The sequence below is a fragment of the Mustela nigripes genome, chromosome 9 (assembly GCF_022355385.1).
Source record: "Mustela nigripes isolate SB6536 chromosome 9, MUSNIG.SB6536, whole genome shotgun sequence".
Lineage (NCBI taxonomy): Eukaryota > Metazoa > Chordata > Mammalia > Carnivora > Mustelidae > Mustela > Mustela nigripes.
In genome coordinates, this window is record NC_081565.1 from 78,754,156 (window position 1) to 78,781,717 (window position 27,562).

Genomic DNA, 27,562 nt, shown 5'->3' on the forward strand with positions numbered 1-27,562 from the left:
GAGAGGTTTGGGTTGGAATTTTTTTAAACTCTGAAACGAAAGTTCTGTCGAGTTGGGAGTGTAGGTTGTGGAGGGCTTCCCCCCCCCCACACACACACACCCCACCCCGCCGCCGCCGCAAAGAAAAGTGAGTTTAACCCCGGCTTTTTGTTTAAAAAGAAAAAAGAAAAAGTTCAGAGCTTTGATCCTTGGGGAGATTCTGCCAATGCCAGAATACAGGTTTTGGGGGGTTGGGAGCGATGCTTCGATACAAGTCTACGTGAGGTGGGCTTGATAAGCAAATAGATAAGTAACGGAGTAACAGGGTGATCTTTAAATGTTGGCTCTGTATGGAAAGGTGTTTTCTGTTTAATACATTTCGTAATGTCTATGCATATACTACTTCATCCGCAAGATGATTCATTGATTTTTTTTTTTTTTAAGACTCCAATAAATGGAAAAGAATTTTGGAGATCTTGTGTCAGCATTTGGAACTGCCTAATGTGTCTCTGTTTACATTAACAGGGAAACTTAAAATGAACTTTTCTCCATAGTTTGTCTCTTCATATGTTGATGGCATAAACGCATTTGTGTTACATACCTCGTATCTAATCATAACCAATATTTTAATCATAATTACCAGTGTTCTTACTTGGGACTGCCCAGCTCTTGGGTTAATTTTTACTGTGAGAGTATAGGTGGTAGCTTAAGGAACAGGGGAGATAGCCATGATTCAATTTACAAAAGAAGTAAAATCCCTGTTGTGCAGTAATTGCTTTATTATTTGAGGTCTGTGAGGAAATAAATAGCACCCTCACCCATATTTTGACCTCTCTTTTCTCCTACTCTAGTAGTAATAAGGTTAATTGGGAAGGATAGGATTAGATTTTTAGCAGGCTAGGCAGTTTTAATTTTGTCCCCTGCTGTGCAGGACTGTAGTTAGTAAGTGGCTTGTTTCTTGGAGTATCTTTGCACATTTTGAAATAATGTATGAAATGATATCTGACAAAGAATTTCTATTTCCTGTGACCAGACTGACTATCTTAAAACATCATGGCAGAATAATGTTTTTGATAAGTTAAAGAGTGCTTTTCAGTGCAGTTCTCTTATTTTTGGTATTATGAATTTCAATTCTTTGATGAAGAATTAGCTTAAAGAAATACAGTTACAGTAGGGAGAATGCCTATCCTATGTGCCATCCTCTAAGAATTGATAACTCAGAATTTCTTTCATGTTAAGATTCATGTTAATATTCTTAGAATCAGTGATGATGAAAAAATAGACTGACAAATTGGCTTGTTTGGTTTACTTGTAGATATTATTTCTAGTATATCCAAGGTTTGTTTTAATTCTCAAAAATTCTTCCTTTCCTATCTGTTAAAAAATTCATATATATATATATATCCCTATTTATGCCTCTCATACCTATCTTTGTGAGTTGGAGAGGGAAAATTATGTTATTTGTGACATTTTTATAGATAATATAAAGCCCAGAGAAATTCGTTCTTTGAATTGCCCAAAGCTACATAATTTGTAAGAAACAGAACCTGGGTTTTCTGACTTAAGAGTCCTGAATCCTTTGCTTCGGAGCAGTGTGTTCGAACCAGCTGTTCGGACCCAACAGTTTTTGCCAATTCAAATGAAATAAAAATACAGCAATAGGAGTATTGGCAACATACAATATAATGAATATTCATGCACCCATTACTCAGTTGGAGAGATAAAAAGACAAAACAAAATGAAGCTTCCTTTGTACTTCAAAAACCCTTCTTAAATCCTACTTCCTCTTCCCCCACCCTCCAGCCACTAACCGGAAATTAGAATGCATCCTTCCTATCCATGTGTTTATACTTAACTACATGCCTTTATGTCCTCGATCACTATATAGTTTTTCTCTGATTATTTTAAGACTCTTATTTTTAAAACTATTTAAATACATATTTGTAGCCTGCCTTCTAGATTTATCTATGTTTATTCGGGTAATTCTATTTTATTTTTACTGCGATAATGGTATGTGTTCCATTATGTGACTATCAGATTTCTCTTATCATTTTAGTTTTTTCCAATTGCTTATTAAACACTGTGGGGAATATTCTTGTATATGTTTATTTAGGTATATGTGCAAGACTTGCTCTGGGGCAGTGGATCTTGAGACTATCCCTTTTTTTTTTTTTTTTTAAACATTTTATTTATTTATTTATTTGACAGAGAGAGAGATCACAAGTAGGCAGAGAGGCAGGCAGAGAGAGAGGGAGGAAGCAGGCTCCCTGCGGAGCAGAGAGCCCGACGTGGGGCTCTATTCCAGGACCCTGGGATCATGACCCGAGCTGAAGGCAGAGGCTGAGCCATCGAGGCGCCCCACTATATCCCATTATAGAAATAATTTTATAACTTCTCCAATTCTGTCCTAAAATGAAATTTAAGATAATAAGCTTACATTCATTTGAAACTTAATGAACTTACAAATTTATAATGAAATTAAAACTTAAATAAATTTACATTATATTTTAAAGTAATGCTCTTACTAGATTGTAAGAATTTGTAACAGAGTAATGTATTCACTGTGTAGATGCTCATACCAAACCACACTCTAATCTTGCTACGAAGTGTGATAGTAGACTAGTAAACGCAGAATTCTGGGAGCTTGTTAGAAATCAGAACCTCAGGACCTACCCTACTGACTCATGCTGAATTTTAACAAGACTCCCAGGTGATGTGTGCGCACATAAAAATCCAGAAAGCACTGCTGGAAGAAACAGTAATCAGATACTTTTATACTAATGTTTAGTATCACCATGAATAGGGTAAACTACTGATGCAAATTATTATTACTATTTGTTTAGATTTATTTATTCATTCGAGACTGCATGCACAGGAGTTGAGGGGTGTGCAGGAGTGGGAAAAGCAGACTTTCTTCTAAGCAGTGGAACCTGACTTGGGGCTCTGTCCCAGTACCCTGAGATCATGGCCTAAGCCAAAGGCAGGTGCTTAAATATTGATTGAGCTATCCCCAGACACCCCTACTGATGCAGATTAAAACAGGTGTGTTGAATTGGCTGTTCAAATACTGAGGGTGGCACTGTTGTTGATAAATGAATTTCTGAAATAACCATTTTCATTGAAGTTTGGACCAAAAAATGGCAGTCTTCTTTCTTTACACAGTGGTTGCATTTTTTTAAATCATCTATATTAAAGCAATATAAATATTCTCTGTGTTAAGTCCTCTATAAATATCTGATCTTATTTCCCCCACCCTTTTCTCAATCCCTTAAATGAGCAACCAGCAGAATATTCAAAAGTCATGAGAGGAGCCGTAGGGCAGCATTATTATTTATATGCTCCAAGAGTGCCTGGCATCCCTGGAAGCTGTTGAGTAGTGCCCCCATTTGTTAAACAACTAAAAAGCCATCATTGAGATTTCCCTAGGAAATCTAAAGAGTGCTAGAACAAAGGGTATGTATGAGCAGCTTCTTTAACTTTATTGGATAACCACCAGTTTTCTCTCAAGTGTTTTTATCAGTAATGGATGAGGGGATCTATTTTCCTATCTTTCAAATACTTTAGTAGACTTCTCATGGTTTGCCATGCTGAGGAGTATGTGAAGGATGGTACCTCATTGGAATTTTCATTTGCATGACCCCAGTTAGTCCTGTAGTTGAGAGCACTTTTATTTTGGGGGGCATTCATGTTCCTTTTCTGTAAATTGCTTATTTGTTGTTTTTCCTTTAATGGGATTGTTTATCTTACTGATTTGTAAATGCTTTTATGTATTCTGGATAACAGTGCTTGGTAGCCTTTACAAATATCTTCTAGTCTATAACTGTCTTTCCATTTTACATATGGTGTGTTTGGGCTTCTGGGTGGCATCTGCCTTCAGCTCAGGTCATGATCCCAGGATCCTGGGATTGAATCCCATATTGGGCTCCCTGCTCAGCATGAATCCTGCTTCTCCCTCTGCCTCTCTCTCTCCCTCTCTCTCATGAATAAATAAAATCTTAAAAAATAAGTAAATATAGTGTCTTTAGGACTTAACGTTCTTAATTTTAAAGTCAAATATATTTTTTAATGATTTAAGTAGTCTCTTACAGCCGGCGGGGGGTGGGGGTGACTTGAACTCCTAACCCTAAGATTAGGAGTCGCATGCTCTACTGACCAAGCTAGCCAAGTGCTCGTAGTCAAATGTATTTTATGATTGTGCTTTCTCTCTCTCTCTTTTTTTAGAAGACTTTTTTTTATTTATTGGACAGACAGAGATCACAAGTAGGCAGAGAGGCAGGCAGAGAGAGAGGAGGAAGCAAGCTCCCTGCTAAAGCAGAGAGCCCAAAGCGGGGCTTGATCCCAGGACGCTGGGATCATCACCTGAAGTTGAAGGTAGAGGCTTTAACCCACTGAGCCACCCAGGAGCTCCTGTGCTTTTTCTCTTTAAAGGAAGCCTTTTCTGTCCTGAGGTTTTAGAGATTCTGATACAGCTTTTTAAAGTTTGTTTTTTTTTTTTTTTAAAGATTTTATATGTTTATTTGACAGAGAGAAAGATCACAAGTAGGCAGAGAGGCAGACAGAGAAAGAGGGGGAAGCAGGCTCCCTGCTGAGCAGAGAGCCCGATGCCAGGCTCGATCCCAGGACCCTGAGATCATGACCTGAGCCGAAGGCAGCGGCTTAACCCACTGAGCCACCCAGGCGCCCCTAAAGTATTTTTTATATTTAGATCTTTAATTCACATGGGACTATTTTTATAGTATGTGAATCTAAATTTATTCAATAAAATCACTAGCCTCCATAGTGATGCTGTTTTTATGTGATGTGTTCTGGAATTAGTGATAGTAGGTTATATTTATTTAATTTTTAATATTCCTTGGCAGCAAAATTAAAATTTGGCAACTCTGTCATTCCAACGTCTTAAAATTTAACTGATTTTTGAAATTCCTTAGTTTTGGGAACCACTGCTTTAGGGTACTTTAATTCCCATGCTGCTTATGTGCCATAAATTCAGTCTCTAACGCATCAAAGAAAGTGAGTAGGCACTCTTTAAGTACTGATCTTTAATTGTCATTTGCATCCTTCATGTTTAAATTTGTTTTACTTGTGCCTTCATCACTTTTTACTAGAATTTTTTAAAAGATTTTTATTCTTTTATGTATTTGACAGAGAGAGTACAAGCAGGCGGAGCAGCAGGCAGAGGGAGAAGCAGGCTTTCCCCTGAGCAGGGAGTCCCATGCCTAACAAAGATGCTTAGCCAATTGAGCCACCCAGGCCCCCTGACATTATAGTCTTTAAGTTAAATGTGTATGTACTTAATAAGTTGTATGAACGTGGACAAATGAAACTGAGTTAAACCTGAAGCCTTGATTTCTTCAAGTATTAAGGATGATAACCTGAGAAAGGTATTATTAAGATTAAAGGAGATAACAAGTGAAAACACCTACCTCTTACCCCCATCTAGTTCTCATGTGGCACTCTGTATTTTCATAGCATTTATCACAGTGTAATTACCTGTGTCACCAGTTGATAAATTTTATCCCACCTCTTCTGAAATACTAATGAAAAGAACCAGTGTTATATTTTATTAACATATATTTGTTCGTGAACTATCTTTAGCCCTTTTTTATGTGAAAATCCTCAGATTTCTTGAGAAAGTGTTTTGTATTTAAGACGTCTTTGTGCTGGAGCTTCAAAGTGCATTACAGGCATTACCTCATTGATCACCACACCATCTTTGTGATGGAGACAGTGCGTACATATCATCTTGCACTTGGAATGAATTGAAGCTGCTAAATGGTATAAAGTGACAGACAAAGTCAGTCAAATACAAAGTCTGTCAAATACATAAAAGAATAAAAATCTTTTTAAAAATTCTAGTAATAAATGATGAAGACACAAGTAAAACAAACTTAAACGTGAAGGATGCAAATGACAATTAAAGATCAGTACTTAAAGAGTGCCTACTCACTTTCTTTGATGCTTTGGATAAAATTTGATTACATTTGGTTATATTTTTCCCTGTGCTCCATTTTTTCCTTTCTGCAATACTGCTAAAATTGACTCTCTATAAAAGCTTGGGGGAAAAAAAAACCTGTAACTTAAGTTACATTGTTAGATTGTGTGGCCTTTGGAAAATCATTATGACACAAACAATATTTTAGTTACGACTTTATTTTCCATTTTCCCACATGAAGCTTTGCTTAGTATCTAAGGAGGTAGTATTAGGGTTGGCAATAGAGGGGCGCCTGGTGGCTTAGTCATTAACCTTTTGCCTTTCAGGTCATGATCCTGGGGTCCTGGGATTGAGCCCCACATTGCCCCACTTCGGGCTCCCTGCTCAGCGACAGGATGCCTGCTTCTTCCTCTCCCCCTGCTTATGTTCCCCCTCTCTTCGCTGTCTCTGTCAAATAAATAAATAAAATCTTAAAAAAAAAAATTGACAGTAAAGGTAGAGGTCTTCACTTTTATAAATACATACTGCTTAAGAAATTCAAACTTTATGGTTGTCTTGAACTATTAAACATTTTTTAAGATGTTTAAGATTAGAGAATAGGATTGAGAAAAGTGTATGCTTAGTGTAGGTCAGGATAAAGAAGAAAGGGTTGAAATAACCCCATTGACTTGGTGTAAGCAGATCTGTATTATAATCTCAACAAACCCAAAACCAAAGTAGAGCAAGAGTGCCTCCAGGAACAAAAGTAGAAGACATTGTTTTATCAGATGCAGTAAGCTTGTTTGGCTTCTGAATTTAGATTGTTCTTAAATGTGTTTCTAAAAATCGGGGAGCCTGGGTGGCTCAGTGGCTTAAAGCCTCTGCCTGCCTTCGGCTCAGGTCATAATCCCAGGTCCTGGGATCCAGCCCCACATCAGGCTCTTGGCTCAGCAGGGAGCTTGCTTCCTCCTCTCTCTCTGCCTGCCTCTCTGCCTACTTGTGATCTCTGTCAAATAAATAAAATATTTTTAAAAAGTTAAAATCAATTGAAATAATCCCTCTAATAAACTTTTCTCAAACAAGCCATCCACCAACTGTGACCTAGGTATTTTAATTTTTTACTTTCTAGCTTAGCTATCCCCAACCCCAAGAGTAAAAATTATTCTTTGCACATCAGTTATTACCAAGAAAATAATGCCATTCAGTAACTGGTTTTGGCAAGCTTATAACTGAAACATTGTGGGTTACATTTTGTTCAGAGCTTTTTAAAAGACCTTAACAATACTTGTATTAATAAAGATTTAGGGCAGTAAAGTTTAATAAGAGTGAGGGGAACTTAAAAAATTATGCAGTAAGGACATTCAGATAAAATCCTCTAGGGTAATTGTTCTCAATTCTTCTGTTAGAATTAGTAAGAAAGACATTTTGCTTCATGATTTGATACAGAAAAAGGAGTTTCATTGAAAAGATTAAATCCATCAGCATGAACATTCTTCAGGGGAGATTTTTTCCCCCTAGAGAAAGAAGTAAAACTTAAATAGAGGGCTTTAAAAAAAGTACAAGTTGTTTCATTTATATGTAGAGGAAGTGATTGAGTTGGGGGAGATTTAAGCAATAATGAAGGAACAGTATGCACAAAGCCATAGAGGAAAGAAAGAATAGGTCTCTCATTGAAGAATAGTATGTTCGGTAGAATGGATGAATAGGGAAGTGCTCAGAAGTAAGGTTAGAGACTGGGATGCAGAGAGGGTGAGGGGATCATAAATGACATACTGAAGTATTTAATTTATTCAAGAGGACTGGAAGGCCCATTGAAAGATTTAAACAGGAAAGTGACATCACCTGGCCGCAGTGTGGAGTGTGGATTAGAATATGAGATAGATGTTAGTGAGAGGTTTTATAATGTTAAATGCAAAGCAGTTGAGCAAAGATGTAGCCTAGGGAATGGAGAGAGAGATACATAGGATACAGGCCTTGATTGAATGGGGGGAATGAAGAGAGGAAAAGGTTGGAGAGGGAAAACAGATAGTCAGGGTCTGTAGCTTAGGGGAGAAGGCTGTGCTAGAGATTTTAAGTTTTTAGATTTAGGCCTCATTAGTGTGTAAGAGGTAGTTAAAGCCATGGGTACAATGGAGATAAAAAGACTAGAAAACAAAAGACAGAAGTAGTAGTTCAACCCATGGGTTTGGGTGAGAAACAAAAGAAGACAAAAGGGTAATCTGCAAAAGTAATAATAAAACCTTTGAAGAGGTCACCAGAAAAACCAAGATTGGAAGTTAGTTTCAAGAAGGAAGGAAGGGACAGTAGTGTTTAATGCACAAAGTGATTGTGTAGATTGAAGACTAAGAAGTATCCAATGCACTTCAAAAAAAAATTTTTTTTTTAAGATTTTGTTTATCTATTTGAGAGAGTACTCTAAAACACATGCATGAGTGGGATTGAGGGGCAGAGAGGGAGATGCAGAAGCCCAGCTGAGTGGGAAGCCTGACCAGGGCTTGATCACCTGGGATCATGACCTGAGTTGAAAGCAGATGTTCTACTGACTGAACCACCCAGGTGTCCCTGCACTTTGAAATTTTAAGAGGTTATTGGTAATCTTAAATGGGTCAACAGTTTTATGATAGATATTAGACCACCGCTCATTTGGGACCTATTGTAAAAGAGAGGAAAGTGAGAATTTAAAAGTTTGATTTAGGGTAATTAGAATCTAGATAGAGATATACCCACTCTTTTTTTTTTTCTTTCTTTTTTTTTTTTTTTAAAGAGGAACATCGTAAATATGTTTGTAAACAGAAGATATGGGCCAGTAGAGCAGGAGAGACTGTGAGGATATGGGAAACACGATAATTGACTAGACAGGGTCTCTGAAGATGCCAGAAGCATTGGAACAATCTGTTGTTGGAACAATGTGTTGGAGGGAGTGGTCATGAAGGAGTGAGACTTTAAAGGAGTAAAAAGGCAATCAGGGAGCACCTGGGTGGCTCAGTGGGTTAAAGCCTCTGCCTTCAGCTCAGGTCATGATCCCAGGGTTCTGGGATCGAGCCCCACATCGGGCTCTCTGCCTACTTGTGATCTCTGTCAAATAAATAAATAAAATTAAAAAAAAAAAAGGCAATCAGGATTCAGTGAATTGATTTCTAGGGTTCAGGAAGAGATTATCAAATACGTGTCTGTCTATTCCAAGTAAAAAGATTTTTCTGAATCTAGTGTGCTGGGAATTTAGGTGTTCCTCATTTAATATTCTTAGCAACTCTGCAAAGTTTACAGATAAGAAAAATTGAGGCTCAGAGAAGATGTTTAAAGCTATGCAACTAGAAGGTTACTCAGCTGATTTGATTGCATTTATGCCTAGTTCTAGAGCTTAGTACTAAAACTTTTTTTAAGGGCCAAATTCCCCAAAAAAGGAAAAACAGTAAGAGGCTTCTAATTTTAAGTTTTTCCCAGTGAAATCACTTCAGAAAGAATTTTTAAACTTAGTGCCTTCTACAATTTTTAAAATTTTTTACATGTTTTCTTTTTCACAAAAAGATACATTTTAACAAAAATAGAAAGGACATAATGTCCAAATAAATAGAAGGAAAACCTTTGAAATCATTAAGCCCACTACTCTTGTCCATAGCTTTTCTCATTTTTCCAAAGAATAACTTTATCAACAACCAGTACCAGCCCTCAAACCACCCTTTCCAAAAGACTCTTGAAAGTTTTATACGTAAAAATATATAGTACATTGTTACTTCAGTTGTTAGAGTCAAACATTTATATTAAAAAAACTCAATATTGTATTTCCCCCCCTTGCTAAGAACTTTCATATTTTGTTTTGCTGCAAGTTGATTTCTAAGGGTTCTCATTACCAAACTTATTTTATTTATTTATTTATTTATTTGACAGGGAGATCAGAAGTAGGCAGAGACGCAGGTGAGGAGAGGGTGGGAAGCAGGCTCCCCGCTGAACAGAGAGCCGCATGCAGGGCTCCCCCTAGCCCCCCATCCCAGGACCCTGGGATCATGACCTGAGCCACCAAAGGCAGACTTAACCTACCGAGCCACCCAGGCACCCCTATCGAACTTCTAAGAAATAAATAAAATGACTAATAAACTGAAGCAACTCTAAGAAAATATATAATAATTTCCTCCTATTAACTTTTTAGATACTTTTGGGTTTATTATGGTTTATTTTTTCAATTGCTGAAAGCCATTATAAATCCAAATTTTTTATTTTTATTTTTTGTTTAATTTTTAAGTAATCTCTATACCCAGTGTGGGGCTTGAATTATGATCCTGAGATAAAGAGTTTCATGCTATACTGATCTAGCCAGTCAAATGCCCCAGTGTTTTCAGAAATAGGAAATCAAGTTGTTCTAACATACCATTGCTTACTACCTTACCTTGTCCCTGTTTGGGAATGTTCTCCTGTGTGCATAAACTTACTTGCTTATAGAAATTTAAGTGTTGCCTAATCAACTATAACAGCACATCTTTTTTTTTTTTTTTAATTTCTTTATTTGACAGAGATCACAAGTAGGCAGAAAGGCGGGCAGGGATGGAAGAAGCAGACTCCCTGCTGAGCAGAGAGCCCTATCCTAGGACCCTGAGATCATGGCCTGAGCTGAAGGTAGAGGCTTACCCCACTGAGCTACCCAGGCACCCCAAGGATGCAATTTTCAACTGTAAAGGAAAAGAACTGGGAGCTGTAAAAAAGAATAACCTTAGGTGTGCCTGAGTGGCTCACTCAGTTAAGCGTCTACCTTTGGCTCGGGTCATTAACCTGGGGTTCTGGGATCAAGTTGTACGTGGGGTTCCCTGCTCTGCGGGGAGTCTCTGTCACTCTCCCTGTTCGTGCTCTCTTGCTCTCTCTCAAATAAATAAAATCTTTTTTAAAAAATCTAATTTAGATTTGAGGTTCACAAGATCTCTCGGGAAAGGGACGTTTGAGATTGGAATAATGAGAAAAGTCAGGTAGAGAGGGTGCAAACCTTGAAGTGGAAACCGCTTTCATGGAAATGGAAGTTGGAGAGGGAGACAGCAACCCTAAGTGATGAAAGGAGAGTGTTTCAAGATAAATTTGGAAAGAGAAGCAAAGGCCGGATCCTGCAAGGCCTTTAAGGACTTCTAGGGAAGTTAGATTATTACAAGTACATAGCAAGGCCATAGAGGAGTTCTTAAGTTATCACCTGGTAGGCTGGGTGGAACATATGAATGGGAGAAATTCATTCTTAATCTCTGCTATTTTCCATTTGTTTGTTTATTAACACGTTTTGAGTTTTTCTGTTTTTGTACTCTGCATAACCCTGGTCAGTTCTTTTCATTTGTAAAAGCTGGGAACTACAATAAAAGCATAGAAAAGTAATTTAAGTAAATCAGGAGATTTGTATGTGTTTTCATCTATAATTAAGGATGATAAAAATTAAATGACTTCCCAACTGAACGCTTGTGTTTATAGCTTAAGATACTGAGGCCAATGTCAGCTCCTGCTATTTGATACTGTTTTGGTTTATATTTAGTAATGCTCCCATAGGTTTCCTTTTTTTCTTTAGAAACTTCTTATTATATTCTTGGAATTTTTTTTTTTTTTTAAGATTTCATTTATTTATTGACACAGAGAGAGAAACAGCGAGAGAAGGGGGAAAAATTTTTTTTTTAAGATTTTATTTATCTGACAGAGATCCCAAGTAGGCAGAGAGGGAGAAGCAGGTTCCCTGCCAAGTAGAGGGCCCGGTGTGGGGCTTGACCCCAGGACCCTGGGATCAAGCCCCTCATCAGGCTCTCTGTTCAGCAGGGAGCCTGCTCCCCCCCACCCCCACGTGCTGCTCTGCCCACTTGTGATCTCTATCAAATAAATAAACTTTTTTTTTTTTTTTAAGTCTACAATATTCACTTGTTTTGGGATGCCTGGGTGGCTCAGTGGGTTAAAGCCTCTGCCTTTGGCTCAGGTCATGATCCCAGAGTCCTGGGATTAAGCCCCACATTGGGCTCTCTGCTCAGCAGGGAGACTGCTTCCCTTCCTCTCTTTTTCTACCTGCCTCTCTGCCTACTTGTGATCTCTGTCAAATAAATAAAATCTTAAAAAATGAATATTCACTGTTTCTTTGCTACTTGCCTCTTCAAAAGGAGAATATAAGGCAAAATTTTTATTAACTGAAACATCTAATAAATCAATATTATCTTTATTTTGCAAAGTAGGAAGTTAGGTTACTGATGTAGAGAAACAATTACTTTTAAACATAGTTGAGTGTTGATATTTAACTGAAGGATGTGGTTTACACATTATGCAATATGATAACCATTTGTTGATTTTCTACTTTCTTAATAGTGTGTTTGACAGGGGCACCTGGGTGGCTCAGTGGGTTAAAGCCTCTGCCTTTGGCTTGGGTCATGATCCCAAGGTCCTGGGATCGAGCCCCACATCACGCTCTCTGCTCTGCAGGGAGCCTGCTTCCTCCTCTCTCTGACTGCCTCTCTGCCTACTTGTAATCTCTGTCTGTCAAATAAATAAATAAAATCTTTAAAAAAAAAATAGTGTGTTTGACATACCTCCATGTAGTATGTTGAAATGTGTGCCTGTTTGAGGCTTGTTTTTGAAAATTTAAATTTGTAATCTTTAAATTTAAATAAAGTTACTAAGTTCCTGTACTCTACTTTTAAGTCATTGGTACATAGGCTTTTATGCAGTTTCCTAAACAACTGCATCATCCTAATACATATGTAAGGAACTACAGTGGTTTCTATACCTTGTTGAGCAGAGATTTGTTTTTAAATTTTTCATTTTTCTAATTCTTCCCTGTCCCAATTTTTTCCCCTTCTTTCTACTATGCACCCTTTTCTTTTATTCTCTCACTATTATACTTTTACCTGTATTATTGTCCTAGCCTGGGAAATTTTCCCGTGGCTTTTGGAAATCACATCCTAGTTTAAAGTTCTAAGTCCATACTGGGCGCCTGGGTGGCTCAGTGGGTTAAAGCCTCTGCCTTGGGCTCAGGTCATGATTCCAGGGTCATGGGATGGAGCCCCGCATCGGGCTCTCTGCTTGGCGGAGAGCCTCCTTCCCCCTCTTTCTCTGCCTGCCTCTCTGCCTATTTGTGTTCTCTGTCAAATAAATAAATAAAATCTTTAAAAAAAAAAAAAAGTTCTAAGTCCACAAAGTTTTTTTCTAATTACGGATACCTACTTTTGTCTGATTTCTGAAGCTTAAAATGTACCCCACATTATATAATACTTAATTTTTATAAGATGAAAAGACTCTGTACAGCACTGATTTATTAATAATAATATTCATTTATTCATTATAATACATTTGAAATGTTGACTACCAATTTACAAAAGAGCACATGAATTTAGAATTCAAAGAGATTTGAAGGAACATGAGGCCAGTTACCTTAATGTTTTCAAATGAGGAAACAGACCGAGCAGTTAAGTGACTTGTCTAAAGTCTGGAAGAATTTAAACTGAGTCCTAATTTAATAAATACGTTTTTGTTTTCTTTAGGCATTTAAACCTTTTTTCTTTTAAATATTCTAGAATATTTTGTATGCAAAAGGTAAAACTTTGGTGTTTGAAGAAATGTTGATTTGTTGGGATAGGAAAAGTATTAGGCACAAGTGACAGTGACAAGTGTTTACTACACATTTTATAGGAGTAATGGCATTTCTTCACAGTTTTACTTACTGCTGAGTATAGCTAAGGAAAAGCAGTTAGCAAACAGAAGAAATGGAAGTGGTGGCGATGGCAGTTTGTGGAGGTGGCCAGACTGTTGGTAGACAAACTGAAGGCCACATTAAGTAAGAATTGACTGACTTGTTACACAATCTGTGTAAAGAGAGGCAGTGTTCTTGTTAAGGAATATAATACTTATATTGAGAATGCATAAATGCCATAATCCCCCTTTTATCCCTATAAAAAGGCCCTGTGTATCATATATATGGAGAAGGGATTGATAGATAAGAGGAATATACTTTCATGCTTCTTATCATGCAGTTCTGTGGTTTGTTTTCCACGTGGTTGGTAAAAATACCTTTTTCAAAATTATTATTTGTAGGAACAGTTGAAATTGTACTCTGATCTACCCTGAAGCCATGTGGTTTGGGTTTTTGGTGTTTTGGGTTTTTTGTTTTTTGTTTTTTTTTTAAATGTTGAGACAGATTTATATCTGCCCCCACTTCTCTGTACTGCTTTATTAAGTAAGTGGTAGGGTAACACTGACTGAATTTAAATAACTGAAATCTGGGGCCATTGGGTGGCTCAGTCAGTTAAGCATCTGCGTTTGGCTCAGATCATGATCCCAGGGTCCTGAGATCAAGCCCTGCATCATGTTCCTTGATCCAGGAGGAGCCTGCTTCTCCCTTTCTCTTTACCCGCCACTCTCCCTACTTGTGCTCACTCTCTCTGTCAAATAAACAAAATATAATTAATAAATAATTTAAATCTCACTCCTTCACCAAGTAAACATTCTTAAGAGTTTATATCTCAACCTGGTGATTCACAGACCTATACCTGTGGGGCTAATAATACATTATATGTTTATTTTTTAAAAAAATTTTTTTTTAAGTTTCTATCTCAGAACTGGCCTAGTGGAAGAGCCTTTAATTTTGAGAATTAGTGTTTAATACATATATGCAGACTTGACCACTTCCATTTTAAGTGTATCCTATAAAACAGCAGAATGCCATCATAGCAAGGAAGGCAGTTGAAATTTCTTTTCTTTCAAGAAGGAGTCTTTGAACAAAAAGTTAAAGCAGAAGGTAAAAGCTAAAGAAACCAAGGAAAAAGGTAACTGTCAGAGAAATTGGACTCTGGGGGTGCACACTCATGCACGTGCTCGCTCTCTCTCTCAAATCGTTAAAAAGGAAGTTTAGACCCTGGATACACTTGATAAGAGGAAAAGCCAAAATCCAAAGAACATTTTGGAAGGAATAAATTATTATTTTGTTTCCATTCTATTTAGGCACTGTATAGTCCTTCTTAGCTGCTTTATATTTACATTCAAAATTAAGAAGCCTACTGGTGCCTGGATGGCTCAGTGCCTTCGGCTCAGATCATGATCGCAGAGTCCTGAGATCCAGCCCCGCATTGGATTCCCTGCTCAGTGGAGAACCTGCTTCCCTCTCCCACTCCCCCTGCCTGTGTTCCCTCTCTCTCTTGTCTCTCTCTGTCAAATAAATAAATAAAATCTTAAAAAAAAAAAAATTAAGGGGCACCGGGGTGGTTCAGTGGGTTAAAGCCTCTGCCTTCGGCTCCAGTCATGATCCCAAGGTCTTGGGATCGAGCCCCACATCGGGCACTCTGATCAGCAGGGAGCCTGCTTCTTCCTCTCTCTCTGCCTGCCTCTCAGCCTACTTGTGATCTCTGTCTGTCAAATAAATAAATAAAATCTTTAAAAAAAAAATTAAGAAGCCTATATGCTAGAACGTAAAGTAAGTGCAATTGAACTCAAACCTTTGATGTTAGAGATAAGGAGACTGAGATTCAGGGGAAATGACTTAGCTGATGTCTCAGAGCTAGTTGGTATCAGAACAGGGAGTAGAAACTTTTCTAATTCATAGACCAGGGTTCTTTATGCTATACCACAAACCGGTTAGTGATTTTTTTTTTTTTTTTTTTTTTTTTTTTTTTAAGGCAGGAGGGGGACACCTGGGTGGCTCAGTTGTTTAAGCATCTGCCTTCCCCTCAGATCATAATCCTAGGGTTTGGGGATTGAGTCCTGCCTCAGTTGTCCCTGCTCAGCAGGGAGCCTGCTTCTCCCTCTGCCTGCCTGTGACTGACCCTGCTTGGGTGCTTGTACATGCATGGTCGGTCTCTCTCTCTCTTTTAAAAGATGTCAAGATGAAACCTGGTATGTTGTTAAATTTAGACAGTATTCAGTGTTTATACCTTTATATGTTCCTCTGATTTTTAAAATAAATGATTTTGTTGATATTTCTTCCTCACTTGTGACAAGAGGCTCATGATTTTATCCAGATATTGCACATTGTTATAGCCTTGGTTTTATGTCTGAGGATGTATTTCTCTGCTAGATAATTGCATATCTCATGTGTAACAAGGTTACAAGAAGTTAATAATATGGGGCAGTTAAAGCCTTCTAAGGCAACTGTTAATAGTTTTATAACTTATTGGAGCTTCTGCTTATAGAGAGAAAGAGAGCTGCAGCTTTTCTTAGATTAGTCTTTAAATAAGAAGGGCAAATCAATCTATTAGCATTAATTGTCACTTAAAATTATTTCTAGTTATAAATTTGTGTCTTCTACGAAACACCAGAAGTTTTCTTATTGTTCCCTACTACTTTGTGGAACTCTACTAGGAGACATTCCACGCCTTATTTTAGTCTAGGATATTTTCCATATTATCAGCACCACAGCTCCTAGAAGAGATCCATAAAACTTTCCTAACCTGATTCAACTTCTTCAGCTGGGAAAAAGCACCCTTCTTGTACCACCATGAAAAATGTGTACATGGACTTGATCAATTTTTCTCTATTCTAGTTTTTATTCTTCCCATTTGCCTTTTTTTTTTTTTTTAATAGGCTTTAATTCATTTATTTTCTTGTATGAAGTATGTGATGGCCACAGCAGGAGCCTGAGTCCTCTATATGGGGATTCTGGGGTGGGTCATTGCCAGGTGGTCAGTGAATTCCTTTTTTTTTTTAAGAGTTTATTTATTCATTTGGGAGAGGCAGGCTCCCCCACTGAGCCAAGAGCCTAACATGGGGCTCTACTTACAACCTGGGGAGCCCAACATAGGGCTCAATCCCAGGACCTGGATATCATGGCTTGAGCTGAAGACAGATGCCCAACCATCTGAGCCCCCCAGGCACCCCAGTCAGTGAATTCCTGATAGGGAAACTCTGTGAATGCGGTCTGTTTCCAAAATTGGGGTGAGCTAGCTGTAAGACTTGGGAATGGCATCAAAAGTGGCCTTGGTGAAGTGGCAGTGCAGTCCCTGGCTGAGGGCACCTGTCATCTGTACTGGCCACCATCAGTAGCTTCTTGGGTATAGGAGTTATGGCAGTGCCAGTGCCCCTGGGGCCAGGGATGGGGCGCCCCAGCACAGAGCCACAGTGACCGGTCACCATGCATGGGACAGTGTGGGGCTTGCCGATCTTGTTCCCCATGTAGCCTCACCACACAGGTCTATGGAAAGCTTGTCAGGGATCATGACCCCACAGATGGCAACCTCTTTGAACCATTTAACACCTAGAGCGTTGTATCCATTGTCATCTCCAATGGCAACAAATGCCTTGAACTTGGTCCACTGGCCAACACAGATCTGCTTTTGCACCAGCATAGTCTTCAAAACCTCATCCTTGATGTTCCCAGGGAAAAAATCAGTGATCTCAGATTCCTTGATGTGCAAGGAGAAGAAATAGATCTCTAGGACTTGATCTTCATGCCCTTCACTAGGTGGCCCAGCTTGGTGGGGGATCTACTTCTTATCCTCAGCCTTGCCTCTGCAAGCTCTGCAGTCTTGGGGGGCTCTGACCACTGCTGCCACCCCAACACTGGATGCTGCTGCAGAAGCCATCATTGTGGCCTTTCTTTCCCGGGCCCTCCACTATTTGGTAATTACTCGTAGAAGAAGGATATTTGCCTTTTAAAAGATGGGGGGAGAGTGATAGTCTCTTGTCCTGAGGAAAGGGTTTGTATACATCTTTTAGAAGATAAACATATATGTTCCTGTTTCTTCAGTTGATATTAGCATGATAATTTTAGTATCATTTTACGAATCTTCTATGGAAAGCTGGCAGACTCTACAAATCTGGCATCTCATTATGTTCACAGACTCAAATTCTAATCCTCTCTTCTTCCCAGTATCTGTAAATCTATATTTTTTAAAGGTTCTATTTATTTATGTGAGAGTGAGCAAGAGAGAGAAAATGAGCAGGGCCAGAGGAAGAAGCAGGTCCATCTGCTAAGCAGGGGGAAGCCTCCATGGGACCTGAGCCAAACAAAGGCAGATGCTTAACAAACTGAGTCACCGAGTCACCCCTGTAAATCTTATATTTTAGAATTACAATGTCTTGACCAAGTTCTCTGGACCCTCCACTGGGTAAGGTCAGAACTAGGGATATTCCTTAATGCACAGGTAAAGAAACCAAGAATAAGAAGTCTGGAGGCACCTGGGTGGCTCAGTGGGTTAGGCCTCTGCCTTTGGCTCAGGTCATGGTCTCAGGGTCCTGGGATCGAGCCCCGCATCGAGCTCCCGGCTTCGTGGGGAGTCTGCGTCTCCCTTTGATCTTCTCCCCTCTCATACTCTTTCTTACTGTCTCTCTCTGAAATCTTTTTAAAAAATATTTTGGACCCTTCTTCTAAAAACTTTGCATATAGTTCGAGGGGCCATTGAACCACAGATATTCTTAATAGTGGTCGTATTTCAGGTAGTTTTCAGGTTTGACCCAAGCTGATAACATGGTGAATTTTCATGGAATTGATTAAATAAATAGTACCTAGTTCAGAACCATCCAGATAAGGGTTTGTCCATTATCAAGTCTGAGATCAATATTTCACAATATGTTAACCTGATATTAAGAGGTTAGAATATCACAGAGGGTAGAATAACAAATAAGAAGCATTTCATTAGGCATTAGAATATTGACAAGATGGTTCACATTGCCCAGACTGCAAAGAAAGGTAATGTAGCAATTTTCTACCTTACAGATCAATATTGGCTTAGAGCAAAAATATTTCAAGTTCCTAAAATAAAACTATATACATTAATTTTTCAAAAAATTCAAATTTAAGCGTTACCTGCAATTCTCCAAACCTAAAATTTTTTAGACATTTTATATTGGTAGTACTCTGAACCATCACTAAAAAATTCATTTTCCACTCTGTATTTATTAAAAGGTATCCTCTAAAAGTATGGAAATGTATATGAATGGCCCAGGAACAACTGTTTCAAGAAGCTAGACTTCCTGGGCTTAAAAGGGTTTTTTCTTTTTATTAACCAACTGAACAACTTTGTAAATTACCAGCTACTTATTAACCCCAAGGATGTGTCTGTCCTTACTGTTATGAGCCTTATCCCAGATAACATCTTTCATTGCATATACTTACGTTCATGTATGCCTACTTCTAGCAATGGCTGCCACATAGAAGTAACTTAAAGACTGTGTTAGCTGAGCTTAAGTTTGTAAAACAAAGCAAATGAAATAGTATTATCACTGATTTTTCATATTGAAGAATCTAAATTTGCATTTTGGTAAGTTATGAAAGCCTTGCTACTGTTTATAAAAATATAATTACATATAGATAGGTCTTATAAAACCTTCATAAATATTAACCTTATTTGACCTCATAACGTCCCTGTAAAATAGAGGCCATTATCATCCCCCTGGCCCAATTTACAGAAGAAGAAACAAGTTTAAATTTCCCAAGATGACAAATCAGTAACGCCAAGATTCATATTCAGCATTTTGGGTCCAGAGTTCATGCTCTTAATTGTGGAGTTAAATTAATGTGTGAGATGGGGCACCTGAGTGGCTCAGTCGGTTAAAGGTTGGACTTGATTCCAGCTCAGGTCATGATTTCAGGTGGTAGGACAGAGCCTGGTGTGGGGCTCCACACCCAGCATGGAGCCTGCTGGGATTCTCGCTCTCCCTGCTCCCACCCCCACCCCCCCCACAGACGCATGGCTGTGTGCTGTGCACTTGTTCTCTCAATAAGTTTGGGAGAATGAAGAATGAGTGTTTTGCTGTGATGTGAATGCAGAGTATAATGAGTCCGGTGGAAGAAGAAAAATAAGGATGAAAGAGTTTCCCATTTCATATAAAAAAAAATTTTCTTTTTTAAATCTGAGACTGGATGAAGAAAATAAAGGTAAGATAGTTGTTCAGAATGAGAATATCTGAGGAAAGAGGAAGGAAGTGGTTTTGGCCAACAGATGGCAAAAAATAAGTAAAATCTGAACTGGTATCTTGTATATTCACAGCTTTATGGCTCTCTTGTGAAGTTGAGGTCACATTTTTTTTTTAACAGGTAAATTTTATTACATAGAAGTGATATATTTCATTGGGCTTCAAATGTGTAAAGATTCTAGGAAGTCTTTGGATATATGCTTCAATATTACCAAATTTCTGTTTTAAAAATTGTGCGGAAAACCACCAGATGGGTTGTCAAAGGTGGCATCTGTTTGCTGTAAAACCTATACTCCCAACCCATGGGGATTTGTCATTTGGATTAACTTTGATATGTTAATGAATGTAAGTGATAGTCCCAAGGGATGCTGATGAGTGGCACTGAATCTAGAAATCAGTTTGGGAGGAACTGAAATCTTAGAATGTTTGTATTCCTGAATAAGGTATCCCCTATTTACATCTTTCTTTAAAATTCTGTTTCTGGGCACCTGGGTGGCTCAGTGGGTTAAAGCCTCTGCCTTCGGCTCAGGTCATGATCCCAGGGTCCTGGGATTGAGCTGCTCTCTGCTCAGCAGGGAGCCTGCTTCCCCCTCTCTCTCTGCCTGCCTCTCTGCCTACTTGTGACCTCTCTCTCTCTCTCAAATAAATTAAAAATATCTGTTTTCTAGTTCTTTGTTGAAGTATATAAATGCGGTATGTTTTTGTGTACTGACTTAGTACATGACAACTTTGTAAATCCTTATTCTTTTATTGCTCTTTCTTCCTTTACTGCACTGTCCAGAATTGTGTCACACTGTCCATGACCATGTAAGCTCAAGGTGTTAATGATGAAACACTGACAATTCTTTTTTTGAAATATTTTCCTACAGAAATTTTATGGATGTCCTTTAGAGATTAAGGAAATTTCCTTCTAGTTTTCTAAGACCCTTAATGGGATAAATTCCATAAAACCAACCAGGCATTTGTGGAATAGTCCTAATTTGATGATGATGTAAAATTTCTTCATGCATTGCTAGACTCACTTTGCTCATAGTTTGCATAGAATTTTGTCATTACATTAATGATTGAGAATGGCCTTTCGTCTGCTTTCATAGTTTTCGTCAGGTGTTTTGTTACATGTTAACCTCATATAATTTAGTTGGGGAGTGTTCTCTTTGTACTAAAGAAAAATTAGTTATATTTTCATACAGTGAGTAAGAGTTACTATCTTTTGTTTTTTTCCCCCTGAAGATTGTTCTTATGATCTCCTTTTCCTCTTGGTATTCTTTCCCTCTATTTTAACTCTTTTTAAAAATGCTTGTGGTCGGGGCACCTGGGTGGCTTAGTGGGTTAAGCCTCTGCCTTAGGCTCAGGTTATGATCTCAAGAGTTCTGGGATCAAGCAGGGAGCCTTCTTTCCCCCCCACCACCCTCTGCCTACTTGTGATCTCTGTCAAATATATAATGCTTATGGTCAACTATACTTTAATAACGCATTTTTTACAAAGACTCTTCTGTAGTAGCTGCCCGATGAAATAAAAAAATGGATGGTATCTCACAAAATACTGCCTATCACACAGAAGCTGCTAACATAATGAGCTGTAATTAAGCAGTCCCTGATTTATAGTAGACCTTTGGAGCTTATAGAGTTACTACTATTCAGTGTCAGCCACTAAAGAACAGGTGAAGATGTCTGTCCTTGCAGTGATGTGTAATGGGATGGGAGTACTACCTATTTCAGAGTGTTGCTTTGAGAATGAAGTCAAATAAGCAAGACCTAACATATCCAAAATTCAAACTGAGAAGTTGTTTCAAGAAAGAGTGAGACCTGAAGTCGTATCAGCCTCTAGTAACGGAATTCTATCACCATGCCTTGAATGTGGAGTTGAATGATTTGTTTCTGAAAGCTTGGCATCCTCCCTGGGGTATGTGCTAGCATGGAAATGGAGATGGCATTGGTCTTAGTGGTACATAAACCAACTCGGAATTTGAGCCAGTTTGCAGCCCTTGGATATTATTCAGCCTTTATAGGGAAAGAAAGTCTAACACAAGCTACAGCATGATAAACGTGAAGATATTATACTGAGTGGAACAGTCCAGTTTCAGAGGGACAAATATAATTCCACTTTTTTGAGATGCCTAAAGTAGCCAAATTCATAGACAAAAGTAGAATAGTGGCTGCCAGTGGCTAGGGGAAGGAAGGAATGAAGAGTCATTGATTATGAAGAGTCATTGAGTAAATGGGTAGAGAGTCCAGATGGGAGAGATGAAAGTTCTGGAGAAGACTGGTAGGCATGACTGCACAACAGTGTAAATGTGCTTAATGCCACAAAATTATACACTTAAAGATGCTTAACATGATAAATGTGATGCATGATTTGCCACAATTTTTAAAACTAAGCATCGTTTCCTCACAGTGTCCAGGAGATTAAAAGAAATGATTTTTTTTTTTAAGAGGATTTTTTTTCTTAAGATTTTTTTTTTTTTTTTTTTCCATTTATGTGACAGAGAGACCGAGAGAGAGGGAGAAACAGTCTCTCTGCTGAGCAGAGGAGGGAGTCTGATGCAGGGCTCAATCCCAAAACTCTGGGATCAGGACCTGAGCAGAAGGCAGACATTTAACTGACTGAGCCACGCAGGCATCCCAGAAGTCACTCATTTTGGAAAGTAGAGCTGTGAGATCCCTCTCACCCCCTCACAAACACTTGCACTCTCCTCCACCTTACTGCCTGCCTCCCCATTACAACTTATTAACTATAACTTGACTAATATAAATTAATGTGCTTGTCGAGGTGCTTTGTTTTTAGTGGTGGAGAGAAGCTTTGAGAATCTCTGAAGTTTTTCGAGTTACAAATTTCCTTACATGCTGTGGAATATTGAGTGAATCAGTGTATGAGAATTTAGAAGCATCTTAGTCACAAAGTTGCAGAACTAGAAGAAACCTTAATATCTGGTTCAAATTTCTCATTTTATAGAAGAAGAACATTCTATATAAAGAGACTGACTTTCCTAAAGTCACCAACATTTTTAATAGTAAAACTACAACTGAAACCCAAGTTACATAATTCTTAGCTTAGTGGTTTCTGGCCTATCCTATGCTCAATGGAAGAATTTACTTGTTAGAAATCCTAATTGTATTACTAGATCAAATAATTAAAGCTGTACATGTTCTTGTGTATTTGTAAAGTATATTCTGTTCCCTGAACATAATAAACAAAAGACACTTGTTTTGTGTCATAGGCAGATGTGGGTGCTTGTGTGTGTGTGTGTGTGTGTGTGTAAGGTGTATGTGAAAGAGGGATTTGAGACTTGAGTCTGATTCTCATGTCTATGCCCAGAAATCCTCTTTATTAAACGAGTAAATGTGAACCGTCGTTGAGGAAGCAATCCTACAGCATGAAAATCCAAGGTAAACAAAGGAACAAGCACCCAAAAAACACAGATGGACAGAACAACAAAAATTTGTCTTCATTACTATTCCAAGAGAGATTTGAAAGGATGTGTTCCCATAAAACTAAAACCGATTCCTAATGTTAAAGTGATTCTAGGAACGCCTGGGTGTTCCTTAGTCCGCTAAGCCGTCATCTTGATTTCAGCTCAGATCATGATCTCACGGTCATGGGATTGAGCGCCCCCTGTCAGTTGCATGCTCTGTATGGAGTCTGCTTCAGATTGTTTGTTCTCCTTGCCTTCCCCTTCTGCCACCAGCACCCCCACTCACCCACGTGCTTCCTTTCTAAATAAATAAAATCTTTTAAAAGTACAAATAAAGCTAATACTCTAGAACACCAAAGTAATGATCTGTAAGATAAACTATAAGAAATTTCTTAGAGCATAGAGCTGAAAGAGATGGGGAAAAGGAGAGAAGTTTATAGGTGTAATGCATAATCTTAGAATTCTTGTTGGAACAGAGAAGGCAGAGAGGAAATTTTTTTAAAAAGTAGAAGAAAAATTCTCTGAGCTGAAGAAAAGTCCTGGGGCTTTTGATCAAAAGAACCCATTAAATACAAATAGAAAGGATACATAATAACACACATGTTGATTTCAGAGCTAAACATAAATCTCATAAATTTTTTGTGGGAAAGAGATGGGAATCACCTCAAAAAACAAAACTCAGTTAGGTATTACTCACCGTGGGATGGGTTGCTAGAAGATGTGGGTGAATGATTTAAATTTTGAGGAAAAGTTTTAAAATGAACTTAAAATTCTGAAGCATGCCTAGTTTGTCCTAGGTATGAAAGCAAAATAACATTTTTTGAAAGTATGCTTTAAAATGTGGCTTACTTCATAAGGTCCTTGAGAAGGAGGCAGGACAAAGTACTTGGAGATGTATTCCAACAAAATCAAATCCCACCTTTAAAAGGTTAAAAACTTGAAATTAAGAAATCAGCGTAAGTGTGTGATGAAAAATTAAATCCTGCTTAGGCAGACAACTGGGCTCTATAATTGTTGTAGATTAAAACAGAACTCATTGCTGGGGCGCCTGTGTGGCTTAGTTGTTAAGCATCTTTCTTTGGCTCAGGTCATGATCTCAGGTTCCTGGGATCGAGCCCCACATCGGGCTCCCTGCTCCGTGGGAAGCCTGCTTTTCCCTCTCCACTCCCCCTGCTTGTGTTCCCTCTCTCACGGTGTCTCTGTCAAATGAATAAATAATAATCTTTTTTATTTTTTATTTTTTTTTTAAAGATTTTATTTATTTATTTGAGAGAGAGACAGTGAGAGAGAACATGAGCGAGGAGAAGGTCAGAGAGAGAAGCAGACTCCCCGTGGAGCTGGGAGACTGATGCGGGACTCGATCCCGGGACTCCGGGATCACGACCCGAGCCGAAGGCAGTCGTCCAACCAACTGAGCCACCCAGGCGTCCCTAAAAATCTTTTTTAAAAAAAAGGGGGAAACTCACTGGCGTCTAAGAATGTCTTCAGGAGCAATGTGGATTCTGTTGTGTAAATTCTAAGAATAAAAAGAATGTGTTACATACGATTTAAAAAGTGTGGATTTTCTGAAAATTAAAAGAGACTCTAGAAAAATAAGTCACTTCCAAATAAGAAGCAAGCCGAAACGTGCCTTATTTTTGAATTACCAGAGTTATAAAACCTTCACACTTGGAATTAAGAGACAAAAAAATCATTACATATTCTCTGGATTTTACCACACTGCTTGGATGACAGTGAGTAAATCCTTTTTGTTCTTACTCAGTTTTTTAAAAATCACCCTAAAGAGAAAATACAGGAAAAATTTAATAGTTGTAAAACAAACTGCACTAAAACTTAAATAGGTATGTGATTACATGGGGAGCCAGTAGAAACTTCTTGATGGGACAAGAAATGAAGGTTCAGGTATAATAATTAAAGTTATTAAAATAACCAGTGAAAACTAAAAATAACAAATCAGAATGAGCAGAGGTTGGAAAAAAATTGATAAATTCTCTGAATCTTTTATAATGAGGGTATATTGTAATAAAGGATAAATATGAGTACAATAGTAAACACCAGAACTAAAAACAAATGACCCAAAGTTGTAACGTCTGGATTTTAGCCTTAGTCTTTAGCCTGGCAGTGAGATTTATTTTTTTATTTTTTAACTTCCTATGTGGCTTGAATTTTTTTTAACTCTTAGAAATTTAAATTGAGATACCAGTAACATGAGTTCTCTTTGAAAAAGCTTGTGTTCATCATTATAGTAAACAGTAGTAAATTTTCTAAAGTTTATGACTTCATTTAGATCATATTGTGCTATAGAGGGTATTTTTTCTTTTTAAGATTTTACTTATTTATTTGACAGAAACAGCGAAGGAGGGAATACAAGCCGCGGGGGCAGGGGGAGAGTCAGGCTTTCCGCTGAGCAGGGAACCCCATGTAGGGCTGGATTCCAGGACCCCGGGATCACGACCCTTGAGCCAGAGGCAGATGCTTAACAACTGAGCCACCCAGGCGCCCTGTTATAGAGGGTATTATATGCTGTGGAATACATTGAGTAGGTGTTCATCTGAAAAGTTCCCCAGAAAAAAATTCTACTTCTTATAAATGGAGGAGAGAATAATGTGTATTCTTTGCATTGTCTTTACCAGTGTACTATGGCAGCTTTTCTGTGATCTTTGAGGTAAGTATGTTTTGGAAAGTCTTTCAGGAGAGGTGCCAAAAAACTATGATTAAGGGAGGAAAACATGTGCCTGTTCATGTTGTAGTTTATGCTCAGCAATGTGGACAGGTGTGACTTTGAAAGCTAAGCTATAATTCATTTCCCAGTCAACAAAAGCTTTATAGGAGTCTGTACTATTGACCTAAGTAAAAGTCAGTAACCTGTCCTACTTAATCATTAGGAAGGCTTGATCTCCTTGTTAGGGCTTTACCTAAGTGGATCATCAGGATTGTAATATTTAGAATTCTCTATGGGTTACATTCAGAAATTACTTGGCTAATAGTCACAAATGTTTTTATAGGTTTTTTTTAGTAAAGAAAAAATTTTGGGGTGCCTGGGTGGCTCACCCATTAAGCAGCTACATTCAGCTCAGGTCATGATCCTAGGGTCCTAGGATCGAGCCCCAACATTGGGTTCTGCGCTCAGTGGGAAGCCTGCTTCTCCATCTCCCACTACCCCTGCTTGTGTTCCTGTCTCGTTGTGTGTGTGTGTCTCTCTCTCTCTCTGTCAAATAAATAAATAAATAAAATCTTTTATTTATTTTATTTGACAGAGATCGCAGGCAGGCAGAGAGAGAGGAAGGGAAGCAGGTTCCCCGCTGAGCAGAGAGCCCAATGTGGGGCTCGATCCCTGGACCCTGGGATCATGACCTGAGGCAAAGACAGAGGTTTTAACCCACTGGGCCACCCAGGCGCCCCAAAAGTCCTTTTTACAAAAAGAAAAAAAAATTATTTATTTGAGAGAGAGAGAAGGAGTAGAGGGAGAGGGAGAAGCACATTCCCTGCTGAGCTGGGAGCCTGATGTGGGACCTGATCCCAGGACTCTGGGATCATGACCTAAGCTGAAGGCAGACCTTAACCATCTGAGCCACCCAGGCACCCCTGTTTTTATAGTTTCTTACATTTGCTTGCAGTTTCAGTATATGGAGACCCTTTCAAGAATGTGAATCCATTTGATACGTCAAAAGCATGCATTAAAATGTATAGTTGACCTAATTGATTTGCTTTGCTCATTTTTAATAAAATGGCTTTTACATTAAAATTGGGTTAAATGCAGAGAATACCAGAACATTAATTCAAAGGAGTATGTGCACCCTAGTGTATAGCAATGTATAGCATCCTTATCTACAGTAGCCAAATTAAGGACCTAAGTGTCCCTCAATTGACAAATGGATGAAGATGTGGATATGTACAATGGAATATTAGCCATGAGAAGGAATGAAATCTTGCCATGTGCAGTTACTTGGATGGAGCTAGAGGGTATAATGCTAAGTGAAATGAGTCAGAGAAAGACAGATACCATATGATTTCACTCATATGTGGAATTTCAGAAGCAAAACAAGAAAAGCGGGGGTAAGAGGAGCAAACCAAGAGGGGCGCCTGGGTGGCTCAGTGGTTTAAGCCTCTGCCTTCGGCTCGGGTCTTGATCTCAGGGATCTGGGATCGAGCCCCGCATGGGGCTCTCTGCTCAGTGGGGAGCCTGCTTCCTCCTCTCTCTCTCTATCTCTGCCTTCCTCTCTGCCTTCTTGTGGTCTCTCTCTGTAACAAATAAATAAAATCTTTTAAAAAAAAAAAAAAGAGGGGCAAACCAAGAAACAGATTATTTACAGGGAACAAACTGGTGATTATGGGAGAGGGTGTTGGTAATGGGGATTTAAGAAGAGTGCTTGTGATGAGCACCAGGTGTTACATAGAAATGTTGAATCACTATACT

At 38.5% G+C, this 27,562-nt stretch overlaps 1 protein-coding gene across 1 annotated transcript in view; it reads left to right on the top strand.

Annotated features, from left to right (window-relative positions):
• The window catches only part of ABHD17B (abhydrolase domain containing 17B, depalmitoylase), a 54,909-nt gene that overhangs the window by 724 nt on the left and 26,623 nt on the right, over positions 1–27,562 (top strand). The gene's annotated exons all lie outside the window — the stretch shown is intronic.